General features: G+C 54.7%; 1 long non-coding RNA gene across 1 annotated transcript; it reads left to right on the forward strand.

Moving 5' to 3' along the window:
* Positions 1 to 259: 259 nt before the first annotated feature.
* On the forward strand, positions 260 to 5,859 carry LOC147825384 (uncharacterized). Its single transcript, XR_015441010.1, has 2 exons — positions 260 to 3,982; positions 5,012 to 5,859. It is a non-coding gene; the product is annotated as an uncharacterized LOC147825384 (long non-coding RNA).
* The last annotated feature ends 20,459 nt before the right edge of the window (positions 5,860 to 26,318 follow it).

The raw sequence follows: 26,318 nt of genomic DNA on the forward strand, positions 1-26,318 counted from the left end.
CCCGGGCCAGTGGTCGTTGCATAAGGGAGGCAGGGACCCTGTGTCCCGTCCCTGCCCGACCAGACAGTAGCGGGGCAGGCCGGGGCTCCTCCGGGGCCGCACCGCCACGGGGAGACTGCTGCTCCTCGCTCCGCCGTGTGCGTGCGTCCTGCTCGCTGTGGCTCTGGGCCACCTGCTGCTGGGTCTCAGCCCTCGTACTATAAGGGGGACCCAGACTGCAACGGGGCTGGGTTCGGGTTGGGGGGGGCGGGGGGGCGGGGCGTGACCCCACCCAGGTCAGAGCGATCCTTTCTGGGGTGAAGTCGGTTGCATCTACCCAGATCCCGCATGCAGTGAGGCCTTGCTGGGGGTCGGCAGCCCAGGGGCCTGGCCAGGTGGTGCAGTGGTGGGCGCGAAACAAAGCTGTAAAACCTGGAAGCTCAGGGTGGGTGCTCGCGGGTAATCCCAGCACTCGAGAGGCTGATGTGGCAGGAGGATCGCTGAAAGTTCGAAGCCAGGCCAGGCTACATTTCAAGACCCTGTCTCAAGAAAGGAAGGAGAAAAAAAAAAAACCTTTGCACCTTAACCAGAATGGGGTTGATACGTCACAGGCTGGATGGAAGGGTTCAGGGAGGGCAGAACTCGAGAGGCACACACTGTGATGTACCCAAGTCCCATGACACTGCTAGCCTCAATTTAACTACAGCCCTTAGCTGTGAAGTGGGCGGGGTCACTATAGCCTCCCGTGTTCTTGTTTGGTTTTTTGAGACAGAATCTGCTGTGTAGCCCAGGCTGGTCCTGAACTCACTATGAAGCCCAGGCTGGCCTCAAACTTGTGGCAATCCTCCTGCCCCAGCCTTCTGAGTGCTGGATTACTGCCCTGCACCATGGCTGCCTGGCTGAATTTTTCTTTTCTTTTTTAATTTTTAGGTACTGGGGATTGAACTCAGGTCCTTGAGCTTGCACAGCAGGCGGCGAAACCACTGAGTCAAATCCCCGGTCCTGGCTGAATTTTTCATTTACACAATTAGCTCTCCTTAGCTACAGTTGCTGGGTTACTTTACAACCCTCTTGTTTCCTTTTCAGAAAGTAAAATCCAACAGTGTTGGGGGGAGAGGGGTCATTTCTCTTGAGTCAGCCACCTGGGAGGTGAGTGTTCTCGTTGCTGTCTCTCCTTCTGGGTGAGCTCCAGCTCCCGCCATGGGCCTGGTGACCACAGACTTGGGCTTCTTCTGATCTTTTCTTCCTGAGGGAGAGGGTACATTGCAAGGACGAAAAGTTGAAACTGCCCTTTTTATTGTTTTGTTTTGGTTTTTGTTTGTTTTCTTGAGACAGGGTCTCGTTATGTAGCCCAGGATGGCCTCAAACTCTTGGCAATCTTCCTGCCTCAGCCTCCCAAGTGCTGGGACCACAGGCAGGCACCAGCACGCTCAGGCTGCAGGTGCCCGTTTAGACACCTGCTTGGGCTTCCCCAGACTCCCGCTGTGTGCTGTCTACACCCGACCTGCAGCCTTCTCTACCTGAGATGCACAAAGAAACCCAGACAGGACCAGTTGGCCCTGTGTGCTGTGTGCCGCCTCCTGACCGGCCTGTGTGGCACAGCCAGTGCAGCTCCCGGTCTAGGTAAGCAGCCTGGTGGCGGCAGGGGCTCCACACAGCTCGGGCCTGGCCTCCTCCTCCTGCCTCCACTGCCACAGGTTCAGGCGATTTCCCCTCAAGCCCGTGCCCTTCCATCCGTTCCCCACGTCCACGCAGCTCCTTCAGGTGTGTGCTCAAAGCATGGAAGCGCCACCCAGCTTGTCCACCAGCTCTGCGGATCCCTTGTCCTGCTGTCCCCAAATCCCCTGTGTACTGAGAGGTGTGATCTGAGTCCCTGGGAATGCATTTCAGTACCAGAGGTCTTGAGGCCCTGGGTCCAGACACACTCGTCCCACTGCCTTGCCGCTTTCTGACACAGGTCTGGACTCCTTCCCCAGAGTCCAGTTGCACTGTCGAGCCTGCCTCCGTGTCTTGAATTGATTCAAAATGGTATCCTTTCGTGGTCATTTGGACTCGAGGGAAGAGCCAGGAGTCGCACGGCGTCAGATCTGGTGAATAAGGTGCAGAGGATGCACTGTCATGTTTTCTGAGCTGCCTTTCCACTGGATGGTGCTCGGTAGCAGCAGTAGCTGTATTTTTGGTCACAGTAGTTTTGCCCGCAGCTCATAAAGACACTCAGGAAAGAGCACTTCCAGAACTGCTCAGAAAGTGGCAAGGATGGGATGAGTGTGTGTGGAGCAAGGGGAAGGATTTTGAGGGGAATTCATGGCGGTGTCTATTACTGTAACACACTTTTATCCGTCTACACGTTCACCTTGTGTGTGATCACTTGTATGCTGAGCCCCCATCAGCTCGGCTGCATGGGTAAGCGTTTGCTGCCTGCTGCTTCCGTCACTCCCAGCAGCTCCTGACAGTAGTTGCTGCTGTTTTCGGAGCCCCGAGCCCAGCCTGGCTCATGCACATGTGGCCGAATCCTTCCCCAGTGCTGACTTGGGCTTGAGACGAGAGACAGAGCCAAGGCCTGGGACAAGCCCGTGCTGAAGCTCCTGTCCCCAGACACAAGTCCCAGGAGGGACTGTGAGTCGCTCCTGCCTGTGCCCACCCTGGGGAGATGCAGGGGGCACCTCATGGTCAAGATGCAGATTCCGAGAGTCCGGGGCCCCGCTCAGAGCAGTGTCACAGAAGCAGCACTTTGAGTCCCTGTCCCCTTAGCTGAGGGGAGAGGAAGAGGCCCCTCCCTAGTCCAGTGTTAATAGCTAGTGGGGGGTTCCCTTAGTTTTTGTTTGCTTGTTTGGTTTTTGTTTGGTTTTTTAGTTTTTTGATAGAAGGACTTGCTGTGTAGCCCAGGCTTGCCTTGAACTCCGAATGATCCTCCTGCCTCAGCCTCCCAAGTGCAGGGGTGACAGGTGTGCGCCACCTTGCCTGCCGAGTTCGCTGGTGTCAAATGCTTAGCTGCGTCCTTGGCACTGGGGACTTTCATGCATCGATTCACTGAAGCCTGGAAGCGCCCCCTGACGGGTGCCTGCCTTATCCCCCTTTACAGATGCTAAAAACCAGCCCAGAGAGGTTACGTGACCACTCGGAGGTCAAGGCCCAGGAGGTCGCAGGGCCAGGATTCAAACTGCAGTGCACGCCCTTCACCTCTGAGGTCACTGCCGTGACCGCTGGCGCCTTTACTGGCCATTAATCTCTCCAGGCGCTGGTCCGAGCACATTCCAGGGGCTTTCTCTAGAAATCTGCTTTAAAAAGAAAAAAGAAATGAAAAAGAAAAGAAAAGCTGGGCATGGTGGCACACACCAGTAATCTCAGCACTCAGGAGGCTGAGGCAGGAGGATCACCATGAGTTCGAAGCCAGTCTGGACTACACAGCAAGATCCTGTCTCAAAAAACAAAGGGATAACATCTTCCATGCCAGGCCCAGGGTCCCACACCTGTAATCCCAGCTACTCTCCGGGCTGAGGCAGGAGATGGCAAGTATGAGGGCAGACTGGGCAACTTAGCCAGACCCTGTCTCAAAATAAAATTAAAAATTAAAGGGCAGGCTGGAGTGTGGCTCAGTGGCGAGCACTTGCTAAGCGTGGACCATGCCTGAGGCCTGGGCCCCATCCCCAGCACAGCAGAATGACTGAGACACCTCTTCCTCCTCCTCGGGGCCCAGTCAGGTGGGGCGAGGCTTCCAGGAGGGGGTGCCAGCCCCGGGGCCTTGGAGGGGGCCACCTGGGGGAGCAGAGGGAGGTGAGGTGACACGGCTCTCCCCGGGCAGCTGTCTGGCGTGTGCCAGCTGCTGGCGTCTCTTGCAGGTCAGAGCACCCACAAGAGGATGCAGTGGTGGCTCCAGGCCTGCATGTTCACCCTGGCCCTGCTGCTGCGCCTGGGCCCTGGGCTGGGCGCTCTGGGCCACCTTCCCCAAGACGTGGGGTCGGGTCCCAGGGCCGTGCAGAGGCTTCTGGGAAATCTGCTGCAGGTGAAGCTGGGCTGGGGATGGGGTGGGCTTAGGGATGGGGTTAGGGTGTAGCACAGGTCGCTTGGTTGTTGGGAGGAACCTTCAAAAAGCAGAGCAGGATGCTCTAAGGCTGCTCCTGGGAGGCAGGATGGTCCCCATGGAGCCCTGAGCGCCAACTCTTGCAGGAAAACACCAACGTCCTCAGCTACCTGCTGGGGCCCATCCTGGCCCTGGGCTCCTGGGCGTCCTGGATCCTCCCACTCTGCAGAATCGTGAGGCTGGGCTGGGGCTGGCACCACAGGTAGCTGGGCAGGTCAGGGCTACTGTGGTCAGCAGAGGGTGGCCAGAGCCCAAGGCCCAGGAGTGAAGTCAGCTGAGATGCAGAGGGACAGCCACGCCCCTGAGGATGCTTATTTATTTACTTGTTTTTGTGTTTTGACACAGGGTCTCATGTAGCCCAGGCTGGCTGCAAACTTGCGGCGATCCCCCTGCCTCAGCCTCCTGAGTGCTCATAGCCCAGGCTGTTTCTTGTTTTTGAACCAGTATTTCCACTACTTGTTCTCCAGAACTGTCTCCTTGGCTTCCACATTTCCAGAATATTATCTCCCCTGGCCTGGTTCAGAATAAGTGTCCCTGCCAGAGAAGGGCTGGACCGAGCTTCCTGATCCAGTCTCCCCGCGTCCCCAAGGGACAATCAGACCCTAGCCCAGCACTGGGTGCTGAGTGGGTTGAGAGGGTGAAGACCCTGGCCTGCCCTTGACATGCTCAGTAAAAGACATCTGCCAGAGGGACGTGCCAGGGCCTCAAAGATTTAGTGGCTCCCCCTAGAGTAGAAGTGGTAAGAGGAGGTCCTCAAAAGTTAAGTTGCAGCCAGGCTCTGAGGGGTGAGTAGGAGTTTGCCTGGCAGAGGAAGCAGCTTGAGCCTAACAAGCGACATCCTTGGGGGGTGTCTGTAGGCTGAGGGCTGTCCCGCAACCTGCTAGGGGTTGAGGGGCCTGGGTTTCAGGGTCCGGCGTCTCCCCTTCCCAGCCCTCTCCTCTCTGTGCCCAGGGCCTGGAATCCATTCTCCTGCATCTGCCTGTGATCACAGTTCCCGGATGCCCTGGCCGGGCTCCTCCACGCCTCGGCCATTGTGGCCCAAGACCAGTGGCCCCAGTACCTGCTGTAGGCCATGCTGGTTCCTGACATCCATGAGCTGCGCAATGCTGGACCTCACTGTACCACCCTGCCCGGTCGCTTGCACTCTCTGTCCCTTGTGCTTGGCAGAGCTCTCTGCCAGCAGAAGCCATGGGTGGAGGCCCAGGGCAGCCACGCACATGTGCAGTTATCTGCAGTTTGGTGCTTTCCCTTTTCTTGTTTGTTTCTTCCTCACTATGTAGCCCAGGCTGGCTGAGGACTCCCAGAGATCCTCTTGCCTCAGCCTCCTGAATCCTGGGATATAGGTGTGCCCCACCACACATCTTTGCCCAGGGACAGGAACACTGCGACATCAGAGCTGAACAGCCCTATCCTCAGGTGCCCTGGGCAGGAGAGTGGGGAGGGCTGGAGGCCTGCTTCCTACCATAGCCTGGGCCTTGAGCGTCCCCCTCCTGTGTGGTGAGGACCATGCCAGGAAGAGCCCACAAGTTTGCCCTGAGGCCAGAGGGACCTGGACAGCCACGTGCTGCTGCCCTGCGCCGGGACAGAGGATGGGAGCTGGGAGGTAGGACCGGGGACCAGGAAGCTGAAGGCCTCCACCCTTTGACCAACATTTAGCAAAGTAGATGGAGTCGCCCGATAGCCACTTAGGCCATCAGGTAGTTTACTAGCAGACATAAAATGCCACACTGCATAAATCCATGCTAATTGCAGAGCAATTTTGATTTTTCTATGCGCTCTATAAAAATATATATTCCCACTTTCACGTGCTTTTTTCTTCTTTCTTGTTCTTTTTTTTGTTTTGTTTTCCTTTTCTTTTTTGTTTGCAGAACTTGGGATTGAACCCAGGGCCTTTGGACTGAACTACCTCCCAACCCTTTTTTTTTTTTTTTTAATTAATTTGAGACAAGGTCTCGCCAACTTGTTAAATTCCCCACTCTGGGCTCAAATTTTCGATCCTCCTTCCTCAGCCTCCTGATTTCAAATTCAGGCTCAGCTTGGGCAACTTAGCAACTCAACAAGGATTCAAAATAAAAAATTTACAAATGGGCTGGGGATGTAGCTCAGTACAAAAGCCTTGGGTTCGGTCCCCAGTGCTGGAGGAGGAGGGTGGGAATCTTGTTTTTAAAAAACACCTCCTGGCTTTAAAATTGTCTCCACCTGAAAGGACTCAGACTCAGCACCGCTCAGCACGGGCTATCACACCCCAAGTCACTGAGGACAGTGGTAGCCTTCATTGGCTGCATGGAGCTGGTGTGGCCACAGCAGACCCCAGGAGAGTGAGGCAGCCCTGGGAGGCTTCCCAGAGGAGGCGGTGCCGTCACTGGAGGGAACTGGGTAGAATGGACCACCAAGGCGGGTTCCCAGAGGAGCGTGTGTGCAGTGAGTCTCCCCTGCCACAGGTGGCTCTGGAAGTGGCTGTCCTTCTAGGGGATGAGTAGAAGTTCCCTTTGTAAAGCTGCATGTGGGGGCACTAGCCTGTAATCCCAGCACACAGGAGGCTGAGGCAGGAAGATTGCAAGTTCAAGCCCAGGCTGGGCAACTTAGTGACCCTGTCTCAAAATAAAAACTGCAAAACAAAATCACAGAAATGACTAGTTTCGGGCAAAGCCTGTGTGATCCTAGGGCCTGAGCTTTGTAGCAGCAGCTCTTGCGCTGGGTTGTAGCTGGGTTTTGCATGGACAAAGTCCCCAGGGCCTCAGCTGGGTGGCCGCCGCGTGGGTAGACTTGGGTCCAGTGTGGAAGGCTGCCCATCCTTGCCTTGTGGGGGCCTCGGAGGCTTTGCGGAGTACAGGGGGAGGGGTGGCGTGGAGGCTGAGCCGGGATGGGATCCTCTCCCGTCACCTGGAGGCTTCCCGCGTCACCACCACAGGAGGCCGGCAGGGGGCGCTCGCCCTCCCCCGTCCCTGCTGCGTCAAGGTCCTTGCCGGAGGAGTTTCTCGGTGGACTTCTTTGTTGTGGGGTTGGGGATGGAACCCAGGGCCTCCGGACAGAGCTACAGCCCAACATTTTTTAGTGTTAGAGTCTCACTGAGTTGCCTGGGTTGGGCTGGAACTTGAGATACCCCTGCCTCAGCCTCCTTGGTGCTGGGAGTACAGGTGTGAACCACCACACCCAGCTAATAAGTTGTCTTAAATGTAAACATTCACTGTCTGTTTTAACCGCCCGGTAACCCATCCCCGCCTGTCCTCTCCCGCACACCTGCAGATGGGCTGCGGTGCCCCGAGGTTGCCCAGCGACAGGCGAGGCCAGAGGGCCAGTCCCTGAGAAGCCGCCCCCTCCCCACCCGTGCAGGTCCCCCGGCCCAGGCGACATCCAGCAGCTCCTTCGAGGCCTCAGCTCTCACCTCGGACCTGGAGATACAGGGCCCGTGGCTGTGCGCTCCAGACGGGGCTGTCACCAATCCACAGCCCACAGCACAGGACCTCTGTTCCCAAGGTCACGAGGAGCTTCCGGTCTGACTTGGGGGGGGGGCGGCTTCCACGGGCACGCCTGTCCAGGGAGCACTGCACGTGGGAGCCCAGTCCTTTTCTTGGTGTGTTGTTTGAGACAGGGTCTCGCTGTGTAGTCCAGGCTGACCTTCAACTTGTGATGATCCTCCTGCCTCAGTCTCCCGAGGGCTAGGGTCACAGGTGTGGGCCACCACACCCGACTGGAGCTCAGTCTTCACGGCCACTTGAAGCCCGAGTCCTGCAGAAGTAAATGCATGAACAACAAACTTCAAACCCGGGTGTGGCGCACACCTGTGATCCCAGCAATCTGGGAAGCCGAGGCGGGGAGGCAGGAGGATCGTAGGTTCCAGCCCAGCCTAGGCAGGACCTCTCTTTGTTGGTTTTTTGGTTTTTGGGGGTTTTTTGGTACCGGGGATCAAACTCGGGTCCTTGCACTTGCGAGACGGGCAGCATAACCACTGAGCTAAATCCCCAGCCCCGGATCTCTCTTTGAATGGGCTGAAAATAAACCACACACACAAGGAAACAACAACAAGACACACACACACACACCGTGCCCTTTCCCAACGCCACTTGGGCTGAGCGGCAGCTCCTTTCGTGGGGTCACCAGCAGCCTCTCTTGGCAGTGGGGCCCTATGAGGGAGGGGTGGGGACACCGTGCCCAGCACCTCAGCCTCCTTCCGGGCACTGAACAAAGCGCACGTCCCCTCGTGGGCCCAAACAGCTGTCGCTTCGGGTCCCAGCAGCCTTGGCGCCCGCCGCCCCTCAGCGAGGCTTCGTCCGTGTTCGAGAACACGGGACCCGTCGCGTCCTAGAGCAGCGTCCTCGGTTTGCAGGGGAACCTGCGATCACTGCCTCCTGCGACCACGAGAGGGCGCGCGTCTTCTGCCGCAGCCGCTGTTCGTTTCAGCTCAGTTGGGGAACGCAAGCCTATCCGTTTACAGTACTTTATTGTTTGCTTGGCTTTAAATACACTTCTAGTTTGGGGATCATTTTAGATGTACAGAAAAGTTGCAGCCGTACTGTGCTGTCTACCAGGTTTCCCTGATATTCCGGCCGTGTGTAACCCAGATGTATTTAGCAACTCAGAGACGTTAGCAGGCCTTACTGTGAGGGCCTTTGCTTGTTGTGAGACCTGCTGTATAGTCCAGGCTGGCCTTGCACTCAGGGCGCCCCTCCTGCCTCGGCCTGCCGAGTGCTGGGATCACTCACAGCGATGGTGTTGATGTGATGGTCACCCCTGTCCTGTGGGGGTCACAGCGGCAGCAAGGCTCCCAGCTCTGGGTCCCCACACTGGGCCCAGCCCCCTGCTATGCGCTGGAGCATGGGAGCTACTCTGTCGCCTGCCAAGAGTCAGGCTCGGAGCCCAGCCAGCCATGTAGGAGACGCCGGGTAAAACTGGGTCCTGCTGGGCGTGGCGGCTCACACCTGCAATCCCAGCACTTGGGAAGCTGAGGCAGGAGGGTCGCCGAATCACTGTGAGTTCCAGGCCAGCCTCAGCTACATAGGGAGGCCCTATCTCAAACAAACCAAACAAACAAGAATGGGATGCAAGCCAGGCAACGTGGTGCACACTTGTAATCCCAGCTACTTGAAGGCTGAGGCAGGAGGATTGCAAGTTTAAAGCCACCCTGGGAGGCATAGTGAGACTCTGTCTCAAAAAATAAAAAGGGAGGGCCGGGGATTTAGCTCAGGGGTTTCGCCGCCTACTGCGCAAGCACAAGGACCCAAGTTCGATCCTCGGTCCAAAAAAAAAAAAGGACTGGGTGGAGAGGCTCAATGATAGAGCACTTGACTAGCAAGCAGGAGTCCCTGGCTTTCATCCCCACTACTGGAAAGAGAGAGAGAGAGAGAGAGAGAGAGAGAGAGAGAGAGAGAGAGAGAGAGAGAGAGAGGGAGGGAGGGGATGGATCGCAACATGAGAGGCCTGGGGGGTTCTCTGGGCTCCCTGGGGCTGGCCTTGGGGCCCAGACTTAGTGGGGACGGAGGAGGAGGCCTGGGGAGGTCTGTGGGTGGCAGAGTAGCCGAGGTGGTGCTGGGCACGGCCCCCAGTTGTTGATAACCGGCCTGCAGCTCCCTCCTCGGTCTGAGACCCGGGCAGCCCCGTTCGCCCGGCCTCCCTCGCCTGCCTCCGTGTAACAGGAGCGCGTTTACAGTCTTGTGCCAACACCTGAGGCCGGCTCTGGGGACTGGGACCTCCTCCACGAAGACAGTCAGGGCTCAGACCGTTTGTGCTGGCTTCCAGATGTTTGTTTTGTTTTCAGTACTGGGGGTTGAACCCAGGGCCCGCACATTGAGCTACCTCCCCATCCCCTTTTAAATTTTTTATTTTGACACAAGGTCTTACAAAGTTGGTAAATTGCCCAGGCAGGGCTTGAACCTGCGATCTTCCTGTCTCGGCTTCCCAAATTGCTGGGATTAAGGCATAGACCACCTCCCCTAGATTCCCCCAACTTTTTATTACTTAAAATGAGGGAGGTTTTTTTGGTTTGGTTTTGGTTTTTTGTTTTTGGTATCAGGGATTGAACTCAGGACCTTGTGCTTTCGAGGCAGGTGGCAAAACCACTGAGCTAAATCCCCAGCCCAAAATAAGGTTTTTTTAAAAATAAATTTTTCTCCTTTTTTGGTACCAGGTTTTAAACTCAGGTTCTTGTGCTTTGGAGTCAGGCAGTGGAACCACTGAGCTAAATCCCCTGGCCCTGAAATAAATTTTTGTTACTTAAAATGAAGTTTTGTTACTTTTTGAAAAATAAATTTTATTTTATTTTATCCCATTCCCCCCCTCAAGCCCCCCCATGTATAGAAGCTTTGTTTCTATTTTTTCCTTCTATTTTCACTTTTTTTTCGTCCCTCTCTTCCTTTCTCCCCCCTCCTCCCTTGTTCTTCCCATTTCAACACTTTCTTCCCATTTCCCAGCATCCGTTATACATTTCAGTGCTTATTTCCACTTTCGGTTTCTCACACCAGAGAAACAATGTGGCATTTACACATGTGTGTCTGATTTATTTCACTGAAGAGTATGGTCTCAAGGTCCATCCATTTAGCTATAAATATCTGAAGGTCATCCTTCTTTATGGCAGAGTAGTGCTCCGTTGTATAAAAAACTCACATCTTTATCCATTCATCAGTTGATGGGCATTTGGGTTGTTTCCAAGCTTTAGCTACTACAAATTATGCTGCTATAAACATGGGTGCACATATATCACAGTGGTATGATTCTTTTAATTCTTTCCGGAAGATACCCAGCAGGGGAATAACTGGGTCAAAAGGAACTTCTAGTTTTAGTTTCTTGAGGAATCTCCACACTGATTTCCACGGTGGTTGCACCAGTCTACACTCCCACCAAGAGTGGAGCAGGGCTCCCTTTTCCCCACACCCCCTCCAGCATTTGTTATTGGTTGATTTCTTGGTAGCAGCTATTCAGAAAAGTGCTATTTTGGACCAATCAGAAACCTGCCATTTTAAGTCCTTCTTTTGAATCAGGTACTGTTCTCGGGACCAATCAGAAGATGCTCTTTCTCAATCCTTCATTGCATGTGGGCACAACCAATCAAAAACCACTATTCTTGGGCCAGGGACTTAGCTCAGTGGTTCCACTGCCTGCCTCGCAAGCGCAAGAACCTGAGTTCGCTCCTCGGTACCAAAAAAAAAACCCCACTATTCTTGAGCTTTCATTTACATACAGCAGGCCACTAGGTGAGATCTTCTATAGGGCAGTTTACACATGTGAGTGTGACACCAAGTAAGTGATAGGACCACTGTCCCCGTGCCTTATGTGGATAAGCGAGAGAACCCGGGAATTCTGGGTACACAGGAGCCCTTTCCCGCCATGGTCAGGGCCATGTGAGCCTTCTCACCGGCCACTCTCACCCTGTAGAGCAAACCTCTTTTCCACCTTCTGTAAATCTACAACTCACTGCCTTTCCTGTGTGCCTGGGCCAATCCTTTGTTTGGGACCCCAAGGACCTGGAAAGAACCTAGGGGATCCACATCTGGCGACAGTGTGGGCCTGAGCCCAGCCAGCCAGTGTCTGCCTTCAGGCTGCCTGGCCTGGGCCTCTCCCTTCCCCTCTCCTCCCACAGGCCTGGGGTCTCTAAACCCTCAGCCCCAGCGGAACTCCACCCCTGATGAGCCCTTAAGCTCTAGAGCGACGCTGTTATGGGGTCGATCGAAACATTGTCCTCAGGAAGCACTGGAAAACCCTCTGCCTTCGTAGAATAGCCAAATAAATAAATAGCTAAATAGAGAGTGACAAAGATTAAATGTTACACTTTAAACTGGGCGAGGGGACCCAAGCCTGGAGCCTCGGCACTGTGGGAGGGAGAGGCAGAAGGACTGCAAGTTCAAGTCCTGCTGGCATTTTAGCCAATGAGTAAGAGGCGGTCTCAAAATAAAAAATAACTCTTTTTTAAAAGGGCTGAGGCCAGGCATGGTGGCACACACCTGTAATCCCAACACTTCGGAGGCTGAGGCAGGAGGATCGCCATGAGTTCGAGGCCTGCCTGGATTGCATAGGGAGGCCCTGTCTCAAAACGAGTGGTGAGTCCCGGGGAGTGGGACAAAGGTATTCACTGTACCCTTCTTTCCGTCCCCACGGGTTTAAAGCTTCTCCACAGACAGCTGTCCGAGTCAGGACAGGGCTGAGCAAAGCCTCTCACACCAGCCGGGCACATCCCACAGCTGGCCACCAGGACTGCTGTGACCCCACCCCAGCGCCCTGTGCTGGGGCGCCGGGCCAGAGGGCAGACAGAGTCCCGTTTGTCTGGCACTGAGAAGAAATCAACCCCTGTCTCAGGCCCGATCCGGGCCTCGCCTCGCCCCGCTTCGACTCGGTGTGTGTGTGAGTAATGGGCGGCCGGGAGGGAGCAGCCGAGGAAGTGGGCTCTGCCTGGAGTGCAGGCACAAGGAAATTCTTCCCTGAATTGCCTCTTCCTGTGGAGATAAGATAGCGCACAATAAGCCGCATGGGAATGTGGCCTCCAGCTTGGCCAGGCGGGCGTGTGACTGCCCGGGGTGGCACCTGGCGTCCCCAGGATGCCCGCAGCGTGCTCCACCTTAGACCCAGCGGCCCTGGGCAGCGGTCCCGACTCCTGCCACACACCGCTGTGGGATCTGATTCCCCCTGTCTTCTTTGGGGTTTGTTTTTTATGCAGCCCAGGTGGCCTCGAACTCCTAGCGAATCGTCCTGCCTCAGCCTCCTGAGGGCTGGGATTACAGGGTGGGGATGTCCCGCCATGCCCGGCTCTGGTCCCATATGCAGCAGGTGTTTAGACATCGGCAGGCCTGAGGGACAAAGGGCCCCGAACACGTGCTGTGCTGGTTGCAGTCGAGTGGGGAAGCAGCACGCAGTGCACAGGCGCTGGCTGTCACAGTCACTTCTCAGATGTCCTGTGTCAGGTGCAGCCGGGCGGGCAAGCGGCAGCAGAGAGAGGATGTTCTCAGAGGGAGAGGCTGGGTGTGTCAGAATTCCTTCCGGGAAATGTCTCTCCTGGGTTTCTATGGCTCTCAGACCGGCAGGGAACACTGACCATCGGAAAGAAGGAGGGGGACGTTGGGCAGTGCCCAGGAGCCAGTGAGAAATCGTCCCTGAGCACCAGGCTCAACTGCAGGACCTGTGATGAGGCTCACGCCCAGGCGGATGCCTACGTGACACTGCGCTCTCTCCCTCCCACTCTCTCCCTCTCTCCCTCTCTCTCTCTCTCACCCTCTCTCTCTTTGTGGTACTGGGGATGAACCCAGGGCCTTTGCACTGAGCTACACCCTTGCCCCTTTTTTCCTTTTTTAAAGGCAGGATCTCACCAAATCCCCATGTTCCCCAGGCTGATCCCAAACTTGTGATCCTCCTGCCTCAGCCTCCTGGAGTGTTGGGGTCAAACCCAAGGCCTTGCCCATGTCAGGTGGTGCTGTCACTGAGCCACGGCCCCAGCTCTGGGCATAGCGCTCTTGACTTAGAGTTCAGAAAACAAGTTCGGTGCCACACTATCTGTTCCTGAATTTGTGAGGGCTGAGCCTGGCAAAGACAGTGCTGTCCACAGATCGCTGGGAGGGACACGGGAAGGGCGGGGCCAGAAACCTGAATGACATCAAGCCCCGCACAGCCGCAGATGCTCCTGGCTGGCAGCCCGGACTGAGAACCCTACTGGCTTCAGGGGGCAGTGACAGCTGGCGGACAGCAACGCCTGGGGAACTGTGTCCATTTTCCAGTCCTCTTGGTCAGAAAGAGGCTGCTGTGGCTCCTAACCGCAACTAGTCCCCATCCTGGAGGAGGAAGGGTGGCCCCCGGCAGGTGGAGAAAGTGGGAGAATGAGCGGGTCAGGGACTGGAGCAGCAGCGAAGCCCCCCCTCCCCCTGGGCCAGAGGCTGACGGCCACGCACTCAGCCTCAACACAACCTCTTGCCTGCTCTACCTGGAAAGCCATTTGTGTTTCTTTTTCCATGTGTTGTGCCTACTAAGCTTGTGCTTCCTGCTGAGCCTAAGCCGTGAGGTCTGTTCTTCAAAGCCAGCCTCAGCTAGTTGTGTCGACACACACCTGTCATTCCAGCACTTGGGAGGCTGAGGCAGGAGAGTTCTGTGCCACCCTGGGCTCCATAATGAGACCCTGTCTCAAAAAAAAAAAGGAAGCTCATTGGTTTTTGCCAAAGAAGCAGCTCGAGCTACCCACCCCCCACATGGCACTGTCTGTCCTTTTCTGAGCCTCAGTTTCCAGCTGTGAGAGCAGATCGGTCCCTCCTCACCTCGGCGGCAGGGCGCTTGCCTAACCAGGCCGGGCCCTGGTTTCATCCCCCAGAACCCAGAACAAGACAAAATGAAAACAGCAACAGTCAGGCAGAACAGCACCTGCCTCTCAGGCGGTGCTAATGGGAGCCTCTCCAAGCACGGTGACCCGGACCCAGTGCCCGGTGGGTGCTGCAGGGCTGTCCCCGGTTAGAGCAAGGGCCACGTTTATTCTGAGGATGGAAAGAGCCCACTGTGGGCGGCAGGCTCCCCTGCACTGAGCTGACTGCCCCACTTCTTTCCAGTTCTTGGTGTCTTGGACAAAGAACAGGACAAAACACACAGAAAGACAGCAAAGGTGTGTGTTCTTTTCCAGATGTTGAGACAAGGTGTAACTATTTAGTCCAGGCTAGCCTTGAACTCCCAGGGATCCTCCTGTCTCAGACTCCCAAGTGCTGCGATTACACCCAGCGAAAGAGTACCTTTAGTGAAGGTGGAAAAGAGATTCACGCTACAGGGGAAGAGCAGGCGTGTGAAAAGGCTCACAGTGTCCCGAGGACCAGGGAAAGTAGCTCTTTGTACCCAAAGTTCCTGGACTGACTTCCCTGTCATGCCAATGAGGCAACAGCACAGTCGCCCCATCAAACACTCACTTGGCACAGCACCGTGTAAACTGTCCAATGGGGAAAGGAAGGCTCTGAAACATCTTTTGATTGGTTATGCCCGTTGCAAATGAAGGATTGAAAATCGCGTCTTCTGATTGGTCCTGTGCACCGCGGCAGATTCAAATGAGGGACTGAGATTCGTTTTCTGGTGGGTTTTGGGTACTGCGCTCAGGAGCCTGGAGTCATGCTGGGGCCTGCGTCCCATGTATGTCCCCTCTTCTTACGGAGTATCTCACCCAACCTGTTGGTTACTGGCTTCTTGGAGTTTTGGTGGGGAGGGGAGGTTGAGACAAGATCTCGCTTTGTAGTCCAGGCTGATCTCGAACTCATGTCGATCCTTCTGCTTAGCTCCCCGAGGGCTGGAATTACAGGCGTGTGCGGCAAGCCACAGATTTTGAGGATCTTGACACATCCGCCCAGCTAGGTGCCTGGCCTGGCCCAGCCCTAATCTCTTCTCTCATTAAACCTCTGCTAAGCACACGCCTGGCCCTCACGACATGGGGGGTTTACGGCCACCTGGAGCCAGCCGTGCACGGGGAGCCTGCGACGCCACCACCGCAGGCCAGAAAGCGCGGTGGAAACCGGCGTTGTGGGACACGGCAGCCACACAGCCCACGGCTGCAAGCGTGGCCTCGAAGCTGCTGGCTCACCGTGTCCCCGTGCCTCGGTTTCCCTGTCTGTGCTGTGGGGCGATGAGGACTTCCGCACAGAGCTGGAGTCGCTGTCACTGAGTGAACAGCCAGGCCCAGGCGTCGGGGTCGCGCTGGGCGGGTGGAGCCCAGGACGCCTCGGCGGTGCGGCCCCCTCTGCTGTGGCCGCGCCCGCCTCGCGGTGGCGCTGTGGGACGCTGCTCCCCTGCCAGTGCTGCCCGCTGTGGACCTGGAGACCCCGCCCTTTGCTGAACGCTGCTAAGGGACCCCGTGTGTCTCCGACGATGGCACTGCCCAGGCACAGCGTCGTCCAGGGACGGAGCTGGCCCAGAGGCCGGGCCAACCCCGTTCCAGCCCCACGGCGCCCGGAGGCAGAGGCTCCATCCGCCCGGAGCCTTCTGAGATCCGCCCCGGGTCCGCGCTTTCCTGGGGCCACCATGGAGTTGGAAGGTCTGGAAGGTCGGTACCTCGCTTCCCCGGGCGGTGGACTGTGCCCTTTCTTTCTGTTTTCTGAGACAGGGTCTCGCTGTATAGTCCAGGCTGACCTCCAACTCACTGCATTCCGCCTGCCTCGGCCTCCCCAGTGCTGGGATTACAGGTGTGCGCCTCCACGGCTGTCTCAAATCTCTTTTGCCAAATAATAGACGCCCTCTCTTGCTCCCAGGGCATATTTTCAGTAGGAAGAAAATCTAAAGCCAAAGCAGAAATTCCATCCGGGACGGGGGCACTCCCTTGTAATCCGGCACTTTGGGAGGCTGAGCAGGAGGATCACAGGTTCCAGCCCAGCCTGGGCAATTTAGCAAGACCCTGTCTCAGAATAGAAAGGGCTGGCATGTAACTCAGGGTGAAGACTCTGGGTTAAATCCCCAGTGCCACACACACACACACACAAAGAAAACAGCAAGAATTCCAAGATTCCAGTGGGAGAGCCCTCGTGGGAACGGAGGTAAGCCCCTTGGAATTCCAGCCGGGAGGACAATTGCTGCCGGCCACCGAGGAAGGCCTTGTGCCCGATGACCTCATGGCCCTCTGTGTCGCCAGGGCCGGACACTCCCTTCCCCTCTGCCCACCCCCACCCAGAGCGGGAAAGCGGTCCCAGCCGATAACACACCTTCCTGTGTGCTGCGCTGCCGCCCCGGAGCCGCCTGCGGGAGGCCAGCCCGGAGCGTGCCCTGTCCCTGGAGGCCCAGGAGTCTGCAGCCAGGCAGCTGCCTGCTCAGGCCTGGAAATCTGTGTGAAGCCCCTGTCTCCCACAGCTCGGGTCACATTGGTTCCCTGGTGTGTGATTTTGTTCCTCTGAGCAGTTCCACATGAGAATATTTCCACATCTCTAGGCCGGCATGGTGGTGCACACCTGTGATCCCAGCACTCTGGGAGGCTGAGGCAGGAGGATGGCGAAGTTTGAGCTTAGTGACTTAGCAGAACCCAGAGGGGGCACCGCAGAAGTCCTCTGCCCGAATTGTCGTCCTGCTCTCAGACCTTTGGTGGCTCCCCGGCTGCTCAGTCGCCCACTTGGCTAAATATTTGGGAGTGAAAACAATAGCTTTACTAAAGTGGCGGTGGGCAGCTGCTGGAAAGTCACGTGACTATCCGCGCTGTGCCAATTTGTCAAAGGCCATTTTCCTGCCACTCATCGCCTCCCGAGGCTGTGATAAGACAGGGTCTCCAGAGCACAACAATCCCTTCCTGAGATACAATTCAGAGGCCCCGGGGAGCAGAAAGAACAGCAGGCTAATTTTGGCTCTTCTGAGACTAAAGAAAAGCGCACAGGCAGCCCTGTCCTGCCCGAGGAAGCCGGGGTGGGCCCTGCGCGTCCCTCGGGGTCTCTGCCAGGATCACCCAGGGACTGGAGAACAATGGTGGGGACTGGGGCTTGTGCCTGGCTGCAGCGGCCCCACCTAGTGGGCTCCGGGGAGGAGCTAAGGGCCAGCCCGTGGGCCGTGGCTTCAAACCACACATTCTCTTACCTTCTGGCTCCTTACCATCTCCTCCCGGTGAAATGCCTGATAAATGAGGACTTGGGGACTCCAGCCTGGTGTGATGGCGAGGCCCACCAGGAGCTGGAGGCCAGCCTGGGCAATGAAACAAGACCCTGTCTCAAACAAACAGGCTGAGGCAGGAGGAGTGCGTGTTCCAGCCCAGCCTGGGCAAGTGAGTGACTTAGTGAGACCCTGTCTCAAAATTTAAAATTAAAAAGGCATGGGGATGCAGCTCAGTGCAAAGGCCCTGGGTTCAGTTCCAGTCCTGGGAAAGAAGAATCGGGGGCATCTTGCAGAGCCGGCATGGCTCTGATGCCCTCAGAGCCCAGGCACCCGAGTGCGGGGTGGGGTCGCCACGCCTGTGCTTTCCTGGGCGCTGCCCACTCTCTCCTTCCCACGGGAACTTGGGATGCACAGGACACTGCAGCCTTCCTCACCCCTGGGACAGCCCCCGGAGGGGCCGGGGCTGAGCTGTGTCCCCTCAGAGAACCCGGAGGCACCAGGCACCTGGCCTGGAGGAGGAAGTAGCTCCCACGAGGTGCAGGCGGGAGTCTCAGTTCCCCAGGATGAAGAGCCAGGTGCTCACAGTTCCGGAAGATCTGTCCTGCACATTGAGAAGACTGGTCTCTGGCTTAAGTAACCCTCACAGGGAGACAGCGCTGGTTCCAGAGCCTCACCTTGAAGGTGAGGAACCAGAAGCTCTGAGGAATAGCAGGGTGTTTTGTTTTGTTTTGTTTGAGACAGGGTCTCCCTTTGTAGCCCAGGCTGGCCTTGAACTTGTAGAGATCCTCCTGCCTCGGCATCCTGGTGCTGGGATCATAGACATACACCATCACACTTGGCTCCTTCCTGGGAAGTTAGAAACGCTCCCCACATGCAAGGGCTGGGCCAAGGAAAACTCTGATGACCAGGGGGTCAGTTCGTAGACTCTCTGCTTGGTGGCCCCTCACCCCTCCTTCATTCAGCGAGCACAGCTCCTGCCTAAGCGAAGGTGACCTCATCTACAGGTGAGGCAAGAAGGCTGAGGGGTGTCCAGGTCTTGCTCAGCACTCGGGAACTGACCGGGTCATGCTGCAGGGGGCACCACCTCCAGGAGCCCCCAGGACCCTCAGCCTATGCGGAACACTGAACCTCTGACCATGGCTAAGGTATCGAAGGCCTAGGGCTGTGATTTCCTGGGTGAGATCATTTTCCAAAAGCCACGGCTTCCCTGGGTGTGGCAGAGGACACCTGTAATCCCAGCACTGGGGAGGCTGAGTCAGGAAGATCCCTGCACTCAGGAGGCTGGAGTAGGAGGATTGCCGAGAGTTCCAGACCAGCTGGGTGTACTTAGTGAGTGCAAGACCAGCACTACACAGCAAGACTGTCTCAGAAAAGGGGCTGGGGCTGCTTTCTTCTAGACCTTCGTGTGAAACAGCACCCATGTACTTTTCAGTGTTCATAGTAGCACATGTGAAGCACAGTGAAGCAGCCTTCACCCCGCACCCCAGGACTGGGGGTCCAACCCAGGGCCTTCACACTCAGCTACATCTCCAGCCTTTTGTTATTTGATTTTTTTTTTTTTTTTTTGGTACCAGGGATCAAACTCGGGACCTTGAGCTTTTGAGGCAGGCAGTGCAACCACTGAGCTAAATCCCCGGCCCTGTTATTTGATATTTTGAGATAGGATCTCAATAAGTCGCTGTGCTCGGCCCAGCCACCCAGCCACGGGTCGTTGTCGCCAGGCAGGGGCCGCTGTCCCTGTGCAGTGTGGCTAAAGAAGCCTGTGTGTAAGGCTCAACTTCTCTCTGGCCTCGAGGGATAGAAGGACTCGAGCGTGCAAACCCTGCAGCTGCACAACTCCCTCAGCTCCCGGCCTGGGCTCTGCAGGTGCTGATTCTTCCCTGTGGGTCAGCTGGGCTGGGCTTCGGCCTCGGCTACTGAGCTCAGCACCGGTCTCCCTGGTGCTGTGGAGGTGCTTTCTAGATGGGAGCAAAGTGGCACTCGGCTGACTTTATGCGAGGGCGGTGCTCCTGGGTGATCCGTTAATTCAAGCAACTGAAGGGTCGCTTTTTTGTTTTTTGGGGTTTGCCTTTTTTTCCTGAGACAAGATCTCTCTTTGTAGATCAGCCTGGCCTTGAACTCAAGACAATCCTCCTGCCTCAGCCTCTCGAGTGTTGAAGGGTCCTGGGAGCAGAACTGGGTTTCTCCAAAGAATAAACATCCCACTTGAGTGTCAGAGCTGGACAAAACCTTTAAAATCATCTTCACCAGACCTGGATGTGGTAGTGCACGCCGGTAAGCCAGGCACTGAGGAGGCTGAAGGCAGGGGAATTGCTACTCATTCAAAGACTACCTGAATTACACAGTGAGTTCAAGACCAGCCTAAACTGCACAGCAAGACTCTGTCTCAGAAAAATAGCCAGGCATGATGGTGCTCTAACACTCAAGAGGCTAAGGCAAGAGGGTCGCTATCAGGACCAGACTGAGCTACACAACAAGACTCTGACTCAAAAATAAATAAATAAGTAAGTAAATAAGTAAATTTAAATAATCTTGTTCCCCCACTTCCCTCTCATCTTCCTTCTTCTTCCTCCCCTCTGCTTCCTTTTCTTTCTTTTCTCTTGGCAGTGGGCGGGGGCAGGGGGGGGCACAGTCTCACTCTGTCATCTAGGCTGGCCTGGAACTCACTGTGTAGCTCAGGCTGGCCTCAAATTTATGATCCTCCTGCCTCAGCCTCCTGGTGGTGGAATTACCACCACCACACCAGAGCAGCCTCCCTGTTCCCTCCTTTCCAGTTTTATAGAAAGGAGAAAATGAAAGCCCAGGGGAAATGACTGGCAGTGACAAGGCCAAGTGGAGGGAAGGTCCGGGCTGGGTCCAGCCACCCCTCAGGCCCGTGCTGCCGTCTCTGCCCAGCTCTTCAGCAAGTCCGCCTGGCGCGTCTGGAAACTTCCCAGGAAATGGAGAATGGAAACGATTAAAGCTGGACAAGTGACAGGTTCTCCAGTCTGATTTAAACACAGGGAGCCATAAAGAACTGCACCGCTGATAACATCCAGGAAAAGGAGTCGTTTCAATAAATCTCGGAGGTGGCGTCATCTAAACACAGCCCTGGGGGAGCAGACTCATCAGGAGGGAAGCAGTTCTTATAAATAGTTTTGATCTGGAGATACGGCTCGCCGCATCCTGCAGACCTCGGCTTGAAATAGAAGACTGCAGCGGCCACCGGGCGGGCATAGGATGCCACGGCTATCAGGCGGGGACAGTGCCGCCTCCACCCTGAGTCCTGGGAACCCCGCAGCCCCGGCGGCTTGCACGTGAAAGTCACCAGATTGTTGTTTTGTTTTCTGAGACAGGGTCTCGTTATGGAGCCCAGGCTGGCCTCGAACTCACAGAGATCCTCCCGCCTCAGCCTCCTGAGTGCATGCTGGGATTATAGGTGCCCGCCACCCTGTGGCAGCAGTTACATCTCGAAGTGATGCTGGGTGGCATGGTGGGGGGACCAGGTGATGCAGCCGGACACCAGGACAGAACCTGGAGTAGAAGGAGCCATGCGGGGTGCGTGGTCAGGCCATGGGGGTTACAATTTGACCCCCTCGGCCCCCAAAGTGAACACAGCTCTGAACCTTGGATGCTGCAGGGGGCGGGGCGAATGCCCAAGGTGAATTTGCAAGGGGTGGGGGCCCGAAGGGGTCTCCGACCCCACCTGCTGTGCTCTCTGCTGTGGGAACCAAACTGTGGTCCGGAGGCCTCAGGGTCAGCTGCAATCAGGCAGGGGACTGAGTTTGGGAGCTGAGCAGCTGGACTCCCTGCTTCTTAGCAGGGTGGCACACGCCCTCCTGAGACAGCGGTGCCAAGCAAAGTCTGGCTGCAAGCCCAGAGCCCTCCCTGTGGCCGGGGGGTGGTGGCGCACACCTGTAGTCCCAGCACTCAGGAGGCTGAGGCAGGAGGATTGCCGAGAGTTCACACCCTGCCTAGGCTACATAGCAAGACCCCCTTCTCTAAATGAATAACAATAAAAGCCTTTGCCCTTCACGAGGCCAAGAGCAAACCAGCATACCTGAACCTTAGACCTGCCCCTGGCAACACCGGCCTGGGAGGTGGAATTTTCTCCTCTGAGTCTCGAGTCCCTCCGGAGTTTCAGGTGCATGCAGGCCGTCAGGTGCAGAGCCCCCAAGGGCTTCTTCCTGAAGGGGGCTTGGAAAGCACTCAGATGTCACTGTCTGGGGAGAAAGTCCCCATGGCCTGGAGCTGGCCACCACCCTGGGATGGCGGAGATTCACACAGGGCCCGGGTCACCGCCCAGCCGGCAGAGGAAGGGCTGTGCGCTCAGGGCGCAAGGGTGAAGGGCTGAAAGTCCACAGTGGGAACCCCGACTTATCACCCTCCCTCTGCCCTTATTGTTGTGGTTATCAAACACGTAAAGGGTGCTCTGGGAGCACTGTCCCTCCAGAACAATGACGGTGATAACGCAACCAGAGGGGAGCGTGTCTGCCACCAGCAAGCAGCTGTGCTTTTTATTTTGAGCTATTTTTATTTTCAGCTGTGCTTTTTAAAAGTGGCCCAGCAATGGCTGCTGGGACTCAGTGGTTCTAGGGCCAGAGCCAGGTGTGGTGTTGGAGAACTGAAAAGGGTCAGGGACTCTTTATTCATTTAGTTATTTTTTCAGGTTTGTTTTGTTTTGTTTGAAACAGGGTCTCACTAGGCAGCCCAGGCTGGCCTCAAACTCCCAGAGATGCTCCTGCCTCAGCCTTCCCAGTGCTGCCTTTCTAGGAGTGCACCACCACACCTGGTTCTAGACGATCTTTAATATTCTCCCCAGCCCTATGGGTCCACTTCCCTTGGAGACTGTGAGCCAGCTGGTTCCTGCCTCCCTGAGGGAATGTAAAGGAGGGAGGCCAGGAGACCTTTGGGGTCCTCTCTCCCCATCCTGCTCTAAGCTGCATCAGCAAACAGGGTGTCTGTCAGCTGCTTGCTGTGAACCTTCAGTGACTATAGGAAAAGCAACCACAGGATGGGGCGGGGAGGGAGCCACAGACCTGTCTCCGGGCCTGGGCCATTGTGATGGCCCTGGCTGGGGCTCCCACAGATGTGAGACCGAGGTAGCACACCTGGGCTGGCCACAGCAGAGGCAGAGCTGGGAGTCTGCAGGGATGGAAGATAGCAGTGCAGCCAGAGGGAAGGAGCCAGCCTAGCATGGAGGGACCAGCCCTGGAGGGTAAGGGAGGGAATGGCGTGACAGAGCTGTCGTCCTAGCACCCAGGAGCCTGAGGCAGGAGGATCACCACAAGTTCAAGGCCAGCCTGAACCACTTAGTGAGTTCAGGGCCAGTCTGAACTACAAAGTGAGATTGTGTCTCGAAAAACAAACAAACAAAGAAACATTAATATATACAAGACATGAAGGCCAACAAACCAGACTTCAGCTATTTTTTTTCATTCCTTTGCATGAGGAGCTCATTACAGAATTATTGTCAATGGATAATTTCACTCTAACACTAAAAGGTCTGTAAACAAATGTGTTTGGGCATCAGTCAAGCTCTTTAGTACTACTGAAAAGGGGAAAAGAGGCTGGTGTGGTGGTGCATGCCTGTCATCCCAGCGCTTGGGAGGCTAGAGCAGGAGGATCATAAATTTGATCCCAGCCTGGGCAACTTGGTGACTTAGCAAGACCCAGTCTCAAGTTGAAAAAGGGCTGGGGAGGTGGCCCAGGAAAGAGCCTAGGTTCAGTCCTCAGTACCACACACACACACAAACACACACACACACACAAACACACACACACACAAATACAGGAAGATTTACTTGCATAGTGTGTTGTTTTCAAACTGAGTCTCAACCCAGTAGTAGCTCACAAAAATTAACAGTGTAAGGGGCGGGGATTTAGCTCAGTACTGCCACCACCTGCCTCGAAAGCACAAGGTCCTGAGTTTGATTCCGGTAGCAAAAAAAAAAAAAAAAAAAAAAAAATTAACAGAGGGAGGTCAGCATTTTTTGGATAAAATGACATAGAATTAAATATCAGGAATGTGTACAGCACACAGGAAGTTAGGAGTTGCACACTGCACGGGCGCATGCACACACATGAGCACCGTGTACCGTGCTGGATGTGGCAGGTCCCCTCCTTGCCTTGGGTCAGGTGTGGAGAGCAGGCCAGGTGTCAGGCACTAGCACCTGCCCTGCTTGGCCTCCATCTTCTCCTCTGGAGCTGTCCTCTCTGGCCTGGCTGCCCTCACGTAGAAAGGGACACATTTGTACTGAACCAGCCTTGCATGGCATTCGATGCCCCATGGGCCTGCTCCGTGGCAACCTGTAAGCCTGGAGACATGGAGGCCGTAATTGTGGCCGTCCGAATGAGGATGCCAGGCTGTGGGAATCATCAAGATTTCTGGTGGTGGCCCAGGGCCCTATTGTCATTGCAGGCACAGCGACTGCCTTCTCAGATGAAGAGTTAGAAATGGCAAATAAATATATGAAAAAATGTTCAGCATCACTGGTCATTCCTGAAATGCAAATGAAAACAACACTGAGCTTCCACCTCACTCCAGGAAGAATGGCTGCTATCAAGAAATCAACCAATAACAAATGCTGGCGGGACTGTGGGGAAAGAGGAACCCTGCTCCACTGCTGGTGAGAGTGCAGACTGGTGCAACCACTGTGGAAATCAGTATGGAGATACCTCAAAGAACTAGGACTGGAAGTCCCATTTGACCCAGCTATTCCTCTGCTGGGGATCTTCCCCAAAGAATTAAAAACATCATACAGAGTGATATATGTACACTAATGTTTATAGTGACACGGTTTGTAATAGCTATATCTTGCAAACAGCCAAAATGCCCATCATCCAATGAATGGATAAAGAAGATGTGGTTTTTCTATGCAACGGAGTACTACTTGGTTGTAAAAAAGGCTCAGCTTTAAAATTTATAGCTAAATGGATGGACCTTGAGACCATACTCTTAAGTGAAATAAATCACACAAATGTTTAAATATTGCATTGTTTCTCTGGTGTGAAAAACCAAAAATGGAAATAAGTACTAAAATGTATAATAAATATTGGGAAATGGAAAGAAAATGTGCAAATGAGAAGGGGAACAAGGGAGGAGGGAGAGAGAAAGGAAGGAAGGGACAAGAAAAAAAGTGAAAATAGAAGGAAAAATGGAAATAAAGCTTTTGTATATAGGGAGGGGAGGGGGCCTAAGGGAGGGGGGAGGAATGGGATAAAATAAAATTCATTTTAAAAAAGAAAGAAAAATTTGACAAATAGCTCCTCAAAAAGAAAATTGTCTGAGCATGGTGGTGCAGGCCTATCATCCCAGCCACTTGGGAAGAAGGCAAATTTGAGCCCAGGCTGGGCAATTTAGGAAGACTTTGTCTCAAAATTAAAATTGAAAGAGGCTGAGGATGTAGGTCAGAGTGGCAGAGTGCTTGCCCAGCATGGGCAAGGGCTGGAGTTCGATCCTCAGTACTATAAAAAAGAAAAAGTATTCTACACAAAACCTATTAAAAGGATAAAAAGACAATCTACAGAGTGGAAAAAAATCTTTGTAAATCATTATTGACAAATAACTAGGGGTTTTTTGTTTGTTTGTTTGTTTGTTTAGTTGATTCTGAGGCAGAGTCTCACTATGTAGCCCAGGCTGGCCTCAAACTCAGCCTCCTGCATGCTGGGATTCCTGGTCTGCTGGCCTTCTGAGCTCTGAACAGAATCTCTCATAGTCTCTGCATTCTAAGACTTCTGTAGCCAGAATCTTCAAACCTTTCAAAATTCCTCCTGCAAACTACTTCCTAGGGCATCCAAATCGCACAATCATGTACAGTCACAGTAACCACCCCACTCCTGGTACCAATTTTCCATATTAGCTTTCCCACTGCTGATACAAAATACCCAATACTTATAACAGAAAGGAAGAAAGGAGGTTTGGACTCACACTTTCAGTGGGTTCAGTCCATGGCTGGCTGCTCCTAATCAGAAACACAAACAGCACGGTAGAAGGGCCTGGTGGAGGACAGCTGCTCACCTCATGGAGACCAGGAAGGAAGGAGAGACAGATAGACAGACACAGAGGGAGAGAGGGAGACAGAGAGTCAGAGAGAACTGGGACAGGAACATATCCAGTGACCAACTCCAACCAGGCCCCACCTCCTTATAGCACTTTGAGCCATGAACTCAAGGGACCAGTCCACTGATGAGTGTGGCACCTTATGCGCCAGCTGCCTTCCCTAAACCCCCTCCTCTGAACCCGAGACATTTGGAGGACTCTGGATCTACGCCATCACAACATTATACTACACTTTTGTAAGATGTTAGCATTAGGGGAAAGGGCACAGAATTGCACATGCATCTATAAAATTTTAATTTGAATTTTTCAAAATGTAATTAAATAAAACTGCATATAAATGTTCTTAGTGAAGGGCCGGGGATTTAGCTCAGTGGTTCCGCCACCTGCCTTGCAAGTGCAAGAACCTGAGTTCGATCCCTGGTACCAAAAAATAAATAAATAAATAAATGTTCTTAGTGAATGTATTCATAATCAGAAACTGGAAATAATCCAAATGCCCATCCACTGGTAAGTGAATAAATAAGTGTGGTGCAACATCAGAATGGACTAGTATTCAGCAATGAAGAGGAATGAACCACTGGTAGGCAAAAATATGACTGCATCCCAAAAGTTTGGCAAAGGAAAGGAGTCAGGCTGAAGACTGTACGTATTATTGGATTCTATTTATATGAAATTCTTTTTAACAAGTCAAAAACCTTAAAAGTCAGATCAGAG

This window comes from Heterocephalus glaber, unplaced genomic scaffold, assembly GCF_053883595.1.
Source record: "Heterocephalus glaber isolate CG9 unplaced genomic scaffold, H.glaber_assembly_v1.0 deba00001504, whole genome shotgun sequence".
In the NCBI taxonomy this organism is placed as follows: Eukaryota; Metazoa; Chordata; class Mammalia; order Rodentia; family Bathyergidae; genus Heterocephalus; species Heterocephalus glaber.